This window comes from Arachis stenosperma, chromosome 9, assembly GCF_014773155.1.
Source record: "Arachis stenosperma cultivar V10309 chromosome 9, arast.V10309.gnm1.PFL2, whole genome shotgun sequence".
Lineage (NCBI taxonomy): Eukaryota > Viridiplantae > Streptophyta > Magnoliopsida > Fabales > Fabaceae > Arachis > Arachis stenosperma.
The window spans coordinates 40,847,306-40,861,140 of record NC_080385.1 but is presented as its reverse complement, the minus strand read 5'-3'; positions in this window follow the sequence as shown (position 1 = coordinate 40,861,140).

Here is a 13,835-nt window from a genome sequence, read left to right as displayed (position 1 = left end):
AGCATTCAGCATTCAGCAACAAAAATTATCCTTCAGCAACAAACAACACTTGATTTGATTTCTATTTTTAGCATTCAGCAATCGTTACAAAACAGTAACAAGTAATCCCTAATCACACTAAACCTGAAATCAATAAAGCTAAACAAAAATTTCAATAATGATTTGATTTCTATTTTTAGCAGCAGTAAGAAAATTTCAACAAAAATTCCAGAAATTAAAAAAAGAGCGACAACACAAAATCAATTATTTGATTTTCCATTACTCCATTCACAATTTCACATTCAAAAATCAGCAACAGGGCATAAAAGGAAGAGAAGAACCGAAGAAGTGAAGGCAGTGCCGCTAAACCTTTGACAGAGACATGGACGGCGACCGGCGAGACGACAGCGAGTGGCAACACAGCGGTGAGCTGCTCCAAGTACAAGAGAAGCCAGGGAGGACAAGAACAGGGGGAAGGAGGACGCCGAGCTATAAGAGAGGAAGCAGAGGTGCCAACAGCACGGACAGTGGCGACACCGCGGTAGAACCGTTGCAGTGAGAACTTAGGGTTTTGGTTGGGTGAGTTTGACCTTGGGTTCAGAGTTCAGGGGGATAGTGATACTGATTCACAAATTGGGGGTGGGGTGGGTTTTGGAAAGTGGACCGGACCATTTTTCACGCCGGTTTCTGGTTGAATCGGTTAGACCGGCCAATCTGGCCGATTTTCAGAATATTGATTATTGTTATAAAAAATTGGTTTTATTCTGGTTAGTTAAAAAATTAAAAAAACCGGTTCATTAAAATGTCCAATAATATGACGACACGTAAGCGTCTTTACAAAAAGACATTTTATGCAACTTTATGGGAGCATCCCCCAATAATAATACTACAACTATTAAATCAAGAAAGCAAAAGAATTCAATAGACCAATGGTCATACTTTCTTCTTTATCTTCTTTGCTCTTCTCTGCATTCTTTTCCAACCTTTTTTCACTCTCAGATTCTTTTTGTTCATATCTTCTCTTTTTTCTGTTTCTTCTCCATTGTCATTTAGTGTTTACAATAACACTTACGGCTAGAACTAGCAATCAATATTATTTATAATCACAGGCTCACAGTAATGATTAATTGTTCAATGCTTAAATATTTGGGTGAACTAGCAAAGTATCACAAAAAAGTAAGGAAGAAAATACAATTGGGTGAATTGCCAATTATACTTATTATACATATGAAGTCAAAACCAACAGTAATAAAGAAGAAATATTAATGAACTAAAACACATGCTCTAAGATCAACATGTTACTGGTACTTTACATATAGCAGTTCAAAGAGCATCAATAAATTTGCATAAATAAATTCCTTTTACATTGGCATGTTACTTCTGGATGCAAAAGAGTTAAAAGAAGAATGACAACCAATAATCCTATAGAAGAGATAAATTATAAATATATCAAATAAAGGATATCATAAATCATTATTTCCATAAACAAAGAGCAAAAGATAGTACAAATAACATAAATTATTTCTCACATGGTTTAACTTAGACTTGACAGATCTAAATTAGAGAATCAACTAAATCAAGATATTAAGCAATTTCCATAACAAATAAAAAAACCAAAGCGCAAAAATATCTAAGTTTAACATCCAAGGTGCAGAACTACATTCAACACCCTATCTTGGAGAAATTGTTAGCATATGTTCCTTATACATGTTACAATTCAGCCACCTTCAGCAAGTCATCAGCAACTGTAAAGGACCCATAATCCAAACAACTAACATGATGAAGTCCAATTTCTTTTTTTAGGGATTTCATGTAATTTTTCTCTACTTTTGTACTTAATTGACTGGATTTATGATTCTTAATTCTAATTGCGATAAATTAACATGATTATTGGCTATAAATTGAATATGTTTAAATCTTTAATTATCTGCTTGGTACCATAATATATTTGTTAGTGTTTTAGAAAAATTTAGGTTCAAATGGAAGCATGAAACATGACCAAAAGAGGAAAGAATCACAAAATTAAGAAGTTCAGCATGCTTGGCCTCGATCAAACGAGAATGGGCCGCTCAAGCGAAGCTTCAGTTAGGCAAAGAAATATCGCCCATGCAAAATCTCGCCCTAGCGAGATTTGTCGCCCAAGTGAAGTGTCGCCCAGGCGGCCTAGGCGATAGTACTGTCACGTGCCTGGGTTAATAAGCATGTGGGCTCGTGATTTGGGCCCCAAAAAGTCTTCCAAACATAAGATTTTTGAATTATTTCAAGGGAAAATACATGGAAGAACATCATGTAGTCTTTAGGTTTAGTTTTTATGATGTTTTAGTGAATTCTAGAGAGAGAAGCTCCAATTTCTCTCTAGAATTCTTAGGGTTTCTACTTTAATTCTCTCTTGTTTTAGTTTTTTATCTTGTTTTACTTTAGTTTTATTTATATTTTCTTATTCTATTATCTTAGTTACTAGGATTCTCTTGTTAGTTTCTTGTTTATATCATTTTAGTTTATGAACCTTGTGAATTTTCAATTTTCTTTAATGAATTTGATATTTTATGTTTTTCTATTGCTTATTGGATATGATATTATTGCCTTCTTGAATTGTGCAGTTGTAAATTTTACTAATTCTTGTAATTTATGAAGTTTTATATTTATGCTTTCTAGGTATTTGATAAAATGCTTGATTTAGTTATAGAGTAGATTTTACATTCTTGGCTTGGGTTGGGAACTTGGGTGAACTTGAGTCATTAATATCCAAATTGATTGATAATTTAGCTAGGGCCACGACCAACAGCTTGATCCAAAACACCTCTATCAGTCGTCATGTCTGCAAATATCATACCAATTAATAGAAATTCAAAACAACAAATGAACAATAAATTATAATAATACCAATACGGAAATTCATATCATTAAACACTTTGCGTGCAGAAGCACAAAAAAAAAAAACAAAAAATAGCATTGACGACCAGAGTTGGTGTACTTGTTTAAAAACTAAAAAAATAACTGGTAAATGAATGCAACCATTTCTATAAACCAAATAAGGTATATCTTTGACATATGAAGTGGTATAAAGTGATACTAAACTCATGAGTAAATGTTACTAGTGTGCATAGTTAGGTGACATTGTTCCATGTGTTACATTATTTGAAAATGAAATCTTGACAAAACATAATAATAAGAATAAAAGAAGCATGAGAAAAAAAGAAGCATGAGTTGAAATGAGTAGGGGTGTTCAAAACTGATCTAGACCGAACTAAACCGACCAACAGAACCGAAAAAATGAAAACTGAATAAACCAAAAACCAAAACAACCAAAAAAATGTGTTTTGCAGTTTTTTTGTGGTTTGGTTCGGTTTTCAGTTCTAACCAGGAAAACTCTAATCGAACAAACCGAACCAGTGGAGTAAAAAATCTTAAAAAACAAACCCCATTCCCCCCAGCCCCACCCCCACCCCCAAACGGCCAAACCCCAATTCCCTTGACCACGAGTCCTGAGCAGCAGTGAGCCCTAACCCCACGCCTCCCACCCCCAATTAAAAGCTCTCAATCTCAGCCTCTCACAGTCACATTTTCCTCTCAAGATCGTGCTCTTCTCTCACGGTCGCGCTCTCCTCTCTGCAGTGGCACTCTCCTCTCACAGTGGCGAGCCCATGTTCCTCCCAGCCTGCCACCACGTTCTTCACGGACAGAGCACCACGAAGCCCCAGCCATAGCCTGAACGACCCTCGCACATAGCAGTAGCAGTCTAGCAGAGCATGACCCTCATCCATCGCACCCACGCCAGCAGTAGCAGAGCACGACCCTCGTCCCTCGCACCCAGCAGTAGCAGAGCACGACCCTCGCAGTCTCGCATCCAGTAGTAGCAGAGCACCATCTTCGCCAGTCGCCACCCACAACACAGCACCCACCAGTCACCGATTCAAGTCTCCCACCCAGTCACCGATTCAACACAGCACCCACGTTCCTCCCAGTCTCCCACCCAGCCACCGAATCAAGTCAGATATGGAGCCCGTGCCACCAAGTCAGGTATGTAATTTGGTTAAATCATTGATTCATTGTTGCTGTTTATTGTTATTGGTGTTGTTTACTAGTGTAAAACCCGATTTTGTTTAACCTTGCTATTGGTATTGTACTATTGTTTGCTATTGGTATTTTTGACCTTATTGTTATTGTTAATTTCGTTAAATTATACTCAGCATTAGTATTGTTTACTTTATTGTTGACTTGCTAACTTGTTGATTCATTGTTAATTTGGTTAAATTATACTCAGCATTGGTATTGTTTACTTTATTGCTGACTTGCTGACTTGTTGATTCATTTTTAATTTGGTTAAATTATATCAGTATTGGTATTTTTAACCCGATTTTGTTGCTGACTTGCTGCTTATTGATTGATTATTTGCTGTTTGTTAGGTAATGTTCTGTTTGTTGAATTATTTTAATCATTGATGCTGATTTGGTATTGTTGCTGGTTATTGATTTATTTTGTTAGGTATTGTTGCTGGTTAAATTATTGTTACTGGTTATTGATGCTGAGTTACTGATTTTGTTCTGTTTTTTAAATTGTTTGCTGACTTGGTATTATTGCTGGTTATTGATTCATTGCTGGTTATTGATTCATTTATGCAGTTTGATGTCAGTTCAAGTGAAAATATGGGGAGGATTGGAACTCACATCCATTAAGGGGAGAGTTTTTACATGTTAGATGTTGTGTTCATATTTTAAATCTTGTTGTAAATGATGGACTGAGAGAAATGCATGATTCAATTTTAAAGATTAGAAATGCAGTTAGGCATGTGTGTGCATCACCAGGTTGTACTGAGAGGTCTAAAACTATGATTAAGGAAGCTAGAATTCTGGAGAAAGGAACTATGCATTTAGATATTCCTACGAGGTGGAACTCTACCTTTTTAATGCTTGAAAGCGCTTTGAAATTTCAAAAGGCATTTAAACGATTGGGAGAAAGAGATTTTGAATATGCTATGATCGCTGGTGGGATCCCTAAGTCTGAGGATTGGGAGAATGCAAGGCATTTTGTCAAGTTTTTAAAAATATTTTATGATGTAACATACAAAGTTTCTGGTTCACATTTGTGACATCTTCTCAATATTTGAATGACTTTTTTTTAAATATTGTGTACACTTAAGCATTGAATGAGAAGCTTAGATCCGGTGCTTTCAAGCATGGCTGAGAAAATGAAGTCCAAGTATGATAAGTATTGGGAAAATATAAAAAACACAAACATCATGATTTTTATTGCAGTGGTTCTTGATCCTAGGTATAAGCTTCAATTGATTAAGTGGAGTTTTGAAAAGTTGTATGAAAAAGAAGATGCTGAATTCTTGACTTCAAAGGTGAAGGAGACTTTTTTCAAGGTGTTTGATAGCTATAGGCTGTTTGGTGGGATTAGTAACTATCAAAGATCTACTCATCAAGATCCTCCTGAAATTGGCACACAAGAGCTTGAGGCAGATGAAACTTCTTTTGCTATAGAATTTGAGAAGGAAATACAATTCAATGAGAGTGTTAACAAGAATGAGGTGGAGATGTATCTTATGGAGGCCTTAGAGAAGAGTGGCGTATGATGAGCGGATAATTTGTACGCTTTTTGGCATTGTTTTTAGTATGTTTTTAGTAGTTTGAGTTGAGTTTTTAGTATATTTTTATTAGTTTTTAGTTAAAAATCACTTTTCTGGACTTTACTATGAGTTTGTGTGTTTTTCTGTGATTTCAGGTATTTTCTGGCTGAAATTGAGGGACCTGAGCAAAAATCTGATCCAGAGACTGAAAAGGACTGCAGATGCTGTTGGATTCTGACCTCCCTGCACTCGAAGTGGATTTTCTGGAGCTACAGAAGCCCAATTGGCGCGCTCTCAACGGCGTTGGAAAGTAGACATCTTGGGCTTTCCAGCAATATATGATAGTCCATACTTTGCCCAAGATTTGATGGCCCAAACCGGCGTTCAAAGTTACCTACAGAAATCCCAGCGTTAAACGCCGGAACTGGCACCTAAATGGGAGTTAAACGCCCAAAATGGCATAAAAGCTGGCGTTTCACTCCAAGAAGAGTCTCTACACGAAAAATGCTTCATTGCTCAGCCCAAGCACACACCAAGTGGGCCCGGAAGTGGATTCTTATGTCATTTACTCATCTCTGTACACCCTAGGCTACTAGTTTTCTATAAGTAGGACCTTTTACTATTGTATTTTCATCATAGGATCTGATCTTTGGAACCTTTTTCTTTAGATCTTTTGATCACTTTGGGAGGCTGGCCATTCGGCCATGCCTAGACCTTGTTCTTATGTATTTTCAACGGTGGAGTTTCTACACACCATAGATTAAGGTGTGGAGCTCTGCTGTACCTCGAGTATTAATGCAATTACTATTGTTCTTCTATTCAATTCCGCTTGTTCTTTGTCCAAGATATCACTTGTTCTTCAACTTGATGAATGTGATGATCCGTGACACTCATCATCGTTCTCACCTATGAACAAGGTGACTGACAACCACTTCTGTTCTACAAGCATATGAGGCTCTAGTGTTTATCTCTTGGATTCCTGATACACGATGCATGGTTGATCGCCTGACAACCGAGTGCTCGCCTGACAAACGAGCCAGCCATTCCGTGAGATCAGAATCTTCGTGGTATAGGCGAGAACTGATGGCGGCATTCAAGAGAATCCGGAAGGTCTAACCTTGTCTGTGGTATTCTGAGTAGGATTCAATGATTGAATGACTGTGACGTGCTTCAAACTCCTAGCAGGCGGGGCGTTAGTGACAGACGCAAAAGAATTGCTGGATTCTATTCCGGCCTGACCGAGAACCGACAGCTGATTAGCCATATGCTGTGACAGAGCATAGGAACATTTTCACTGAGAGGATGGGAGGTAGCCACTGACAACGGTGAAACCCTTGCATAAGCTTGCCATGGAAAGGAGTAAGAAGGATTGGATGAAGACAGTAGGAAAGCAGAGAGACGGAAGGGAAGGCATCTTCATACGCTTATCTGAAGCTTTCACCAATGATATACATAAGTATCTCTATCTTTATCTTTATGCTTTATTCATCATCTATACCCATTTGAGTCTGCCTGACTGAGATCTATAAGGTGACCATAGCTTGCTTCATACCAACAATCTCCGTGGGATCGACCCTTACTCGCGTAAGGTTTATTACTTGGACGACCCAGTGCACTTGCTGGTTAGTTGTGCGAAGTTGTAGTGATCACGATTTCACGCATCAGCGTACAATTTGACATTCTAAATTGGTAGAAAGTGAATTCCACTAAATATCCAATTCTTGGACAAATTGCAAGAGACGTCTTAGCCATGCCAGTTTCCACAGTTGCTTCAGAATCAGCATTTAGTACAGGAGGAAGGGTATTGAATAATTATAGGAGTTCTATAACTCTGCTGACAGCTGAAGCGTTAATTTGTACACAAAATAGGCTCCGAAACTCTCCAAAACTTGTTCTTGAGAAACTCATCGAGGAATTGGAGAAGTTGGAATTAGGTATAGTTAAGCTTCGACTTATAATTTTCTTTATTTTAATCTAGTTTTTATTTACATATATATTTTGTTATGATTATTTCTTGTTTTATATATTTTGTAAAAGTTGCACCCACTCCTGACCCTAATGAAGAAGATTCTGGTGTTGAGTCTGATTGAGTACATCTTGTTATGGTATGAATTGTTCTCTTTACTATTAGAATGTATAACTAGATTAGAATGTTTTTCTACTAGTATTATATTATTATTGTTGTTCTTATAATGTAACTGCTTTTTTATTTCTGTTTGGTTTGCGTTAAGAAGTTTAACTGTTTTATTCGAGAAGACACCATAACTTGGCTATCTTTTAATGGAATTTTATTTTTATTTTCAGTTGTGTTGACTGTTGAACTTTTAAACTTCTTTAATTGTTATATTTGAATTCTTTTTGTCGTTAAATTTTATTAGACCAAGAATTTGTTAGCTATTGTGTATTTGTGTTGGTCGATTTCAATGTTATGACTCTGTGAAATAGTATGATAGTATTTTTTTTGAATTGATTGAGAAAACCAAACAAACCAAACTAAACCAAAATGATTTTAATTGGTTTGGTTTGGTTCGGATGGCTTTGATAAAAAAATTGAACCAAACCAAACTGCAGTTTAATTAGATGATCGGATCGGATGGCTTGTTCCTCAAAAACCGAATCAAATCGCACCGCGAACACCCCTAAAAATGAGGCCGCATACAATACTTATGAGTTAAATAAGAATATGTTCTTAATATATAAGCATTCAAATTGCAATAGAAGTGGAAAAGATAAAAGAGATCAAAACAGAACATATCAAATAAAGAAAATAAATCAAAGCATGTCTGAATTTATTATCATGTTTATAGAAAAAAGCAAATTATAAATGTGAGTATGAACCTAGGCACATTGGACAAAAAAAAATCACATTGTAAAACAAATAAATATTTAATTATTTTCATTAAACTATTAGCTAATAATATTCTTTCAACAAAATGAATTTGTTAAGATAATCAATCACAACTCACAACCAAGCCAACTTCTACGAAAAGCATATGTGAGAAAAATGAGAATAAACCATTAAAATATCAACAAAATTTGGGCAAAAAATGCAACCCATGTATGATTAAATTGTATGGTATTGATTAATAAGTGGTGTTAAAAATTTAATTGAATAGTAAAACTAATATTCAAAATTACAAAATGATGGTTCGAAATAATGAGTTAACTAATTTATTGTGGATTCTACAAAATTCAACATTATATTAAAGTGTTTAGTAGAATCTCAGTTAATGAACCCTAAACAAATTCAAATTACAAACACAAGAATCACAGTAGCATACTTAATTACCTATGAACCAAGAGAAATCCTAATAAAAAAATTCTAATTTTACTTTAAATCAACCTAACAGCATAAAGTAGTTTAACTAAATCAAATTACTAACAAAAAATTAAAATCTAATTAAATTATAATGAATTTAAAATAGAAAAAATAATAGGAATATTCACAAAATCCCAAAACCAACCTTAGATCAAGAATAGTAGAGCAACGGTGGAGGTGGAAGTCGTAGCGGTGGAGGTGGCTCGTTGGAATGCGCCTCAGTGGAGAGAGCGGCGGACGTCGCGGTAGTGGAAGCGTGGCTCATGGTGGAGGTTCTGCTTCCCTAAATTCACATGGAGCGGCGGCGATAGCAATGGGATGGGGCAGAGAACGGAGGTGGAGGCGGTGATGAGAGAGAGGGTGGTGATGAAGAGAGAGAAAGAAAATTTCGAAATGGGGGAGATGACGATTCACACTTTCATTTAGGGCATGATTACCGCCGGACTCCGTGTGCCCGAAACACAACGTTTCACTAAACAAGGTTACCGTTGAATTTCACTAAACAAGGTTACCGTTGAATTTATCCGCCGGTAAATTCGACGGTAGTAATCGCACCATAATTTGTTTTTTTTCTCCAAATATTACCGTTGACGTTACAATCGGAACATCAATTTCGACGAAAATATTTTAGGTTTACGAATTTATAGCCATATCTGACGATAAATCCAACGAAAAATTTGCCGCTAATGTCCAATGCTAAATCTGACAGTAAATTCAATGGTACTCAACATTTTTCTTGTAGTGTTTTGTACGAAAAATCTTAGGAGAAGGACACGTTAAGGAAATCATTTTGTAAGGATAAGTAGGATGAGAGTTTAACTTATATACTTGAGAGAATGAGTGATACATTATTTTTCTAGTGAGACCTCTGTTGTTCAATGCATGAATGAGTAAATAGCAACTTAGTAGCTTTAAATTGTTTGAAGCATTAAATATTTCTCAATTGTATATATTTAAGTTTTGAGTATTGTTAGATTTCTAAAACTAAGCTCTTAGATCCCATTAGGCTTAGGTTGTTTGTCGAGATTTTTAAGAATTAACCTTTTTCCTTAATTTGTCATATCTTTTGGATATTATTGCATGAGGACATGCAAAGATTTACGTGTGGGGGAGTTGATGAAATCCAATTTCTTGTGAATTATTGTACGCATTTTAATTCTCTCTTGTTTTAGCTTTTAATATTGTTTTAGTTTAGTTTTATTTACATTTTTTTGTTTTATTATCTTAGTTACTAGGATTCTCTTGTTAGTTTCTTGTTTATATAATTTTAGTTCATGAATTCTTGTTGAATTTTCAATTTTCTTTAATGAATTTGATGTTTTATATTTTATTATTGCTTATTGGATATGTTATTATTGCTATTTTGAATTGCGTAGTTGTAGATTTTACTAATTCTTTCAATTTATGAAGTATTATGTTTATGCATTCTAGATGTCTGATAAAATGCTTGACTTAGTTATAGTGTAAAATTTATATTCTTAGCTTGGGTTGGGAACTTGGGTGAACTTGAGTCATTAATGTTCAAATTGATTGATAATTTAGAGATATTAATTAATCTTGTTTTATTAACGCTAATCTTTTACTAGTTAAATTAGTAAGTTGATTAGAACTTGTAGATTAAGCTTAATTAAGCCTAATTGATTTTTCTCAATTTGTAGAGGTTGACTAATTAGATTTGCTCTTTGTAATTAGTAAGTTCATTGCCTTAATTGTTCTAAGTCTAATTTCTCTTGCCATTTAGATATCACTTGCTCTTAATTTTTTGCTATTTAATTTCTCGTTAATTACAATCAGAACTCCCGATTTTTCCATAGACAATGCTTGAACATTACATTGTGATTCCTAAGGAGAATAACCTGAAATTAAAATTTTGGTTATTGTTTTAAATTGTGATATTTTTAACTAAATTTTGATAATATTAATTGCTAATTTAAAGCTATAACAAATCTTGAGCTTTTAACTTGTGAATTTTTGTAAATTAGTACTTAGCACTCATCATAACACCAACAGCCTCAACATGACTCAAATAGCTTTTGCCTCACCAATCTAAACACTTTTAATTTATATAACTTCTTTCTTCCATAATTGTATATTAAACTTTCATAAAGTCATCAAAACATACCTTTGCATTTCAGAAAATATGATACATATTCAGAGGACATTTTCGTCATGTAAAGACAAGGAGTAAAATGGTAATCTTGTCATGTTCAAAGAGGTAAATTCTAGAAAAATCATAAAATGCCGATCTTAAATATCAAGGAGATCAAGAGTTCGTCTCAAAAACAGTGGTGTTAAAATGGTGGCAACACATAAGGCATATTGGGCTAAGCGAGGACAGTAAGAAATCCAAGAATGGCTTTCAAGTTCATTAGGAAGACATAAATTCAAATTTAGTTTGTTAGAATTAAATTTGAATTTGTTGTTAGGGTTATCAAAAGATTTGATTTGGTTTGGTTTTATTTAGTAGTAATTTTAGCTATTTTAAATTTAAATCAAATCTAATCTAATCCAATAAGATTACATATGATTTAAATTGGTTATCATACTTTTAGAATTTTAAATTTAAATTTAATCTAATCTAACAAGATTAAATTAAATTTAAATTAGTTATATTATTTTTAGGAGATTTAAATTAAATTATCTTATCTTATTTTTTAGGCTAATCTGTTAGGGGTATTTAAACATTTTTTATATAATAATTTACTCAATTTTTGATGAATAAATGGTGGGTGATAATATGCACGTTTTTTCATTGTGTAATTAAATGAGGTGAGTGATTTGCTTCACTTGTTGCTTGAAAAAATTTGAAAGATCCAACCTAAGGTAATTCTTTAGAGTTAGTTTTTTCAATTTTTATCCCTCTGATCTAGGTTGTCAAGGATAGATTCTTTGTAGGTTTAGTAGGAAAAACCTAGGTTGCTAAGAATAGGTTTCTTAGAGGTCTAGTAGAAAAACCGTTATCTATCTTTTTATGTTTCTGCAGCATCTTTTCTTATCCCTTTTGTATTTTGTCCATGTCTTTTCTTATCCTTTCGTTCTTTGTTCTAATTTTATTATCATCTGATATCAATTATAGGTTGTAGGTGAATTCTTATTTACAATTCTTATTTAGTTTCTTTGTTTTTTTTTTCAATTTCTACAAATTTACTTTAGAGTCCAGAAAAAAACTCAAAAATTCTTATTTAATTTTTATTTCTACAATTACTATATCTTAAAGTCAGAGTCTGCAAAAAAAAAAAAAGAATCACAAAAAAAATTATTATACAATTTTCAATATTCTTTTTCAACAAAGAAAAGCATAAATTTTCTTAGCTTTGCTTTAGCTTTCCAGAATTACTTTGGATTCTAATTAGGATTCAAATTTTTCTAGTTTTTGTCACCTTAGTATCACTCATTATTTTCTTTCTTTTGTCACATACTTTGGTTGTCTTTTTGTCAATTTGAAAGTCTATATCATTCAGATTATCTTAGTTTGGTGTCTCCATTCTTTATTTTCTGAAATGTAACTTGTTAAAATAATCCAAGAGTAAAAAAAGATAAGAGTAGTGAGCTCAAAAGAGGGTAAAAACCACAAATTGAGTGTAAACATAAGTATCCTAATCCGAGTGATACACTTGAGAAGAGCGTTGTGAGATCTATTTTTATCATTTTTTCATGTTTCCAAATCAGAAACAATGAGGATTGAGGATTGTAACAATAATGATGAAAGAATCTCACATGCAAGAAAGGGGTCAAGTTGCAAATCCCTGCATTTAAAGGGAGGAATGATCTTGAAGTTTATTTCGAATGAAAAAGGAAGGTAGAGTCAATTTTTGCACATTGCATCCTTTCAGAGGAAAAGAAGGTTCGACTGATAGAAGACAAATTTTTTGACGATGATCGTATATGGTAGAATGAGTTTGGAAGATCTAGAAAAAGGTACAGAAAAAGACCAACATGCAGCTGGGAGAAGATGAAGAAAATCATGAGGAATCAGTTTATGGCATCATCATACCACAATAAATTTTTTAAAAAATTTCGTATGTTTAAACAAGGTTCACAATCAGTAAAAGAGTATCATAAGGAGTTTCTATATTTGATGGACAAGGCTAATATAAGGAGTCCTAAGGTTCCTATGGGATGATTTTTTATTGGATTAAACAAAAAAATTACAGATAAGATCAAACTTCACCATTATCCAATAATGGAGGATTTAGTCTATTTGGCCGTTGAAGTGGAGAAGCATCATCAATTTATGGCAACTTGATTTTCTTTGGACTCCAATTCTATACGGGGATCTATAGGAGAAAAGTTTGAAGATAAGACAAAATCCAAAGTTCCTAATATCAAGAAGAATTTTATAAATCGACATAAGAAGAAAAGTTCTTCTAAGCTTATCTTTAATTTTTCTTTAAAGCCAATGATGAAAGAATTTGTTAAGTATATTGTATAAAGAGATATGTACTTAGAGGATCCAAAGATGCATAATTTCTCAAATGGGTCCTTGGATTGTGAGCAATTTGAAAAATAAGAGAGAAAGAAAACTGAAAAAGAGAGTAAGTGTTTGAGTAAAAAGAATCAATGTTTGATTAAAAGCGAGAGTTTTGAGAGAAAAAGAGAGAATAGTAAGAGAGAAGAGTCAATGAGAGAAAAAGAAACTAGGAACAATAAACACACTTATGAGAGAAATCTAAAAAATTTTAGTTTAGATAATAGTGCATTAGTATCATTGAATTCCAAAGAGTATTTAATTTCTCATATATCTAACCATGAAATTTTTAGTATTTCAACTTGTCAAGGTTTTGCATATTTATTGGTCAATTATAGAGGCATTAATATAGATGAAAAGGAAGAAAGACAACTAATTCCAAATTTTAAACAAGATAATGAGAATATGATTGCTAATAAATTATCCATAAGGTATGATCTAATCACAATTCTTACTCCTAAATTTTTAGTATTTGATTATATGAAGTATTTTCATAT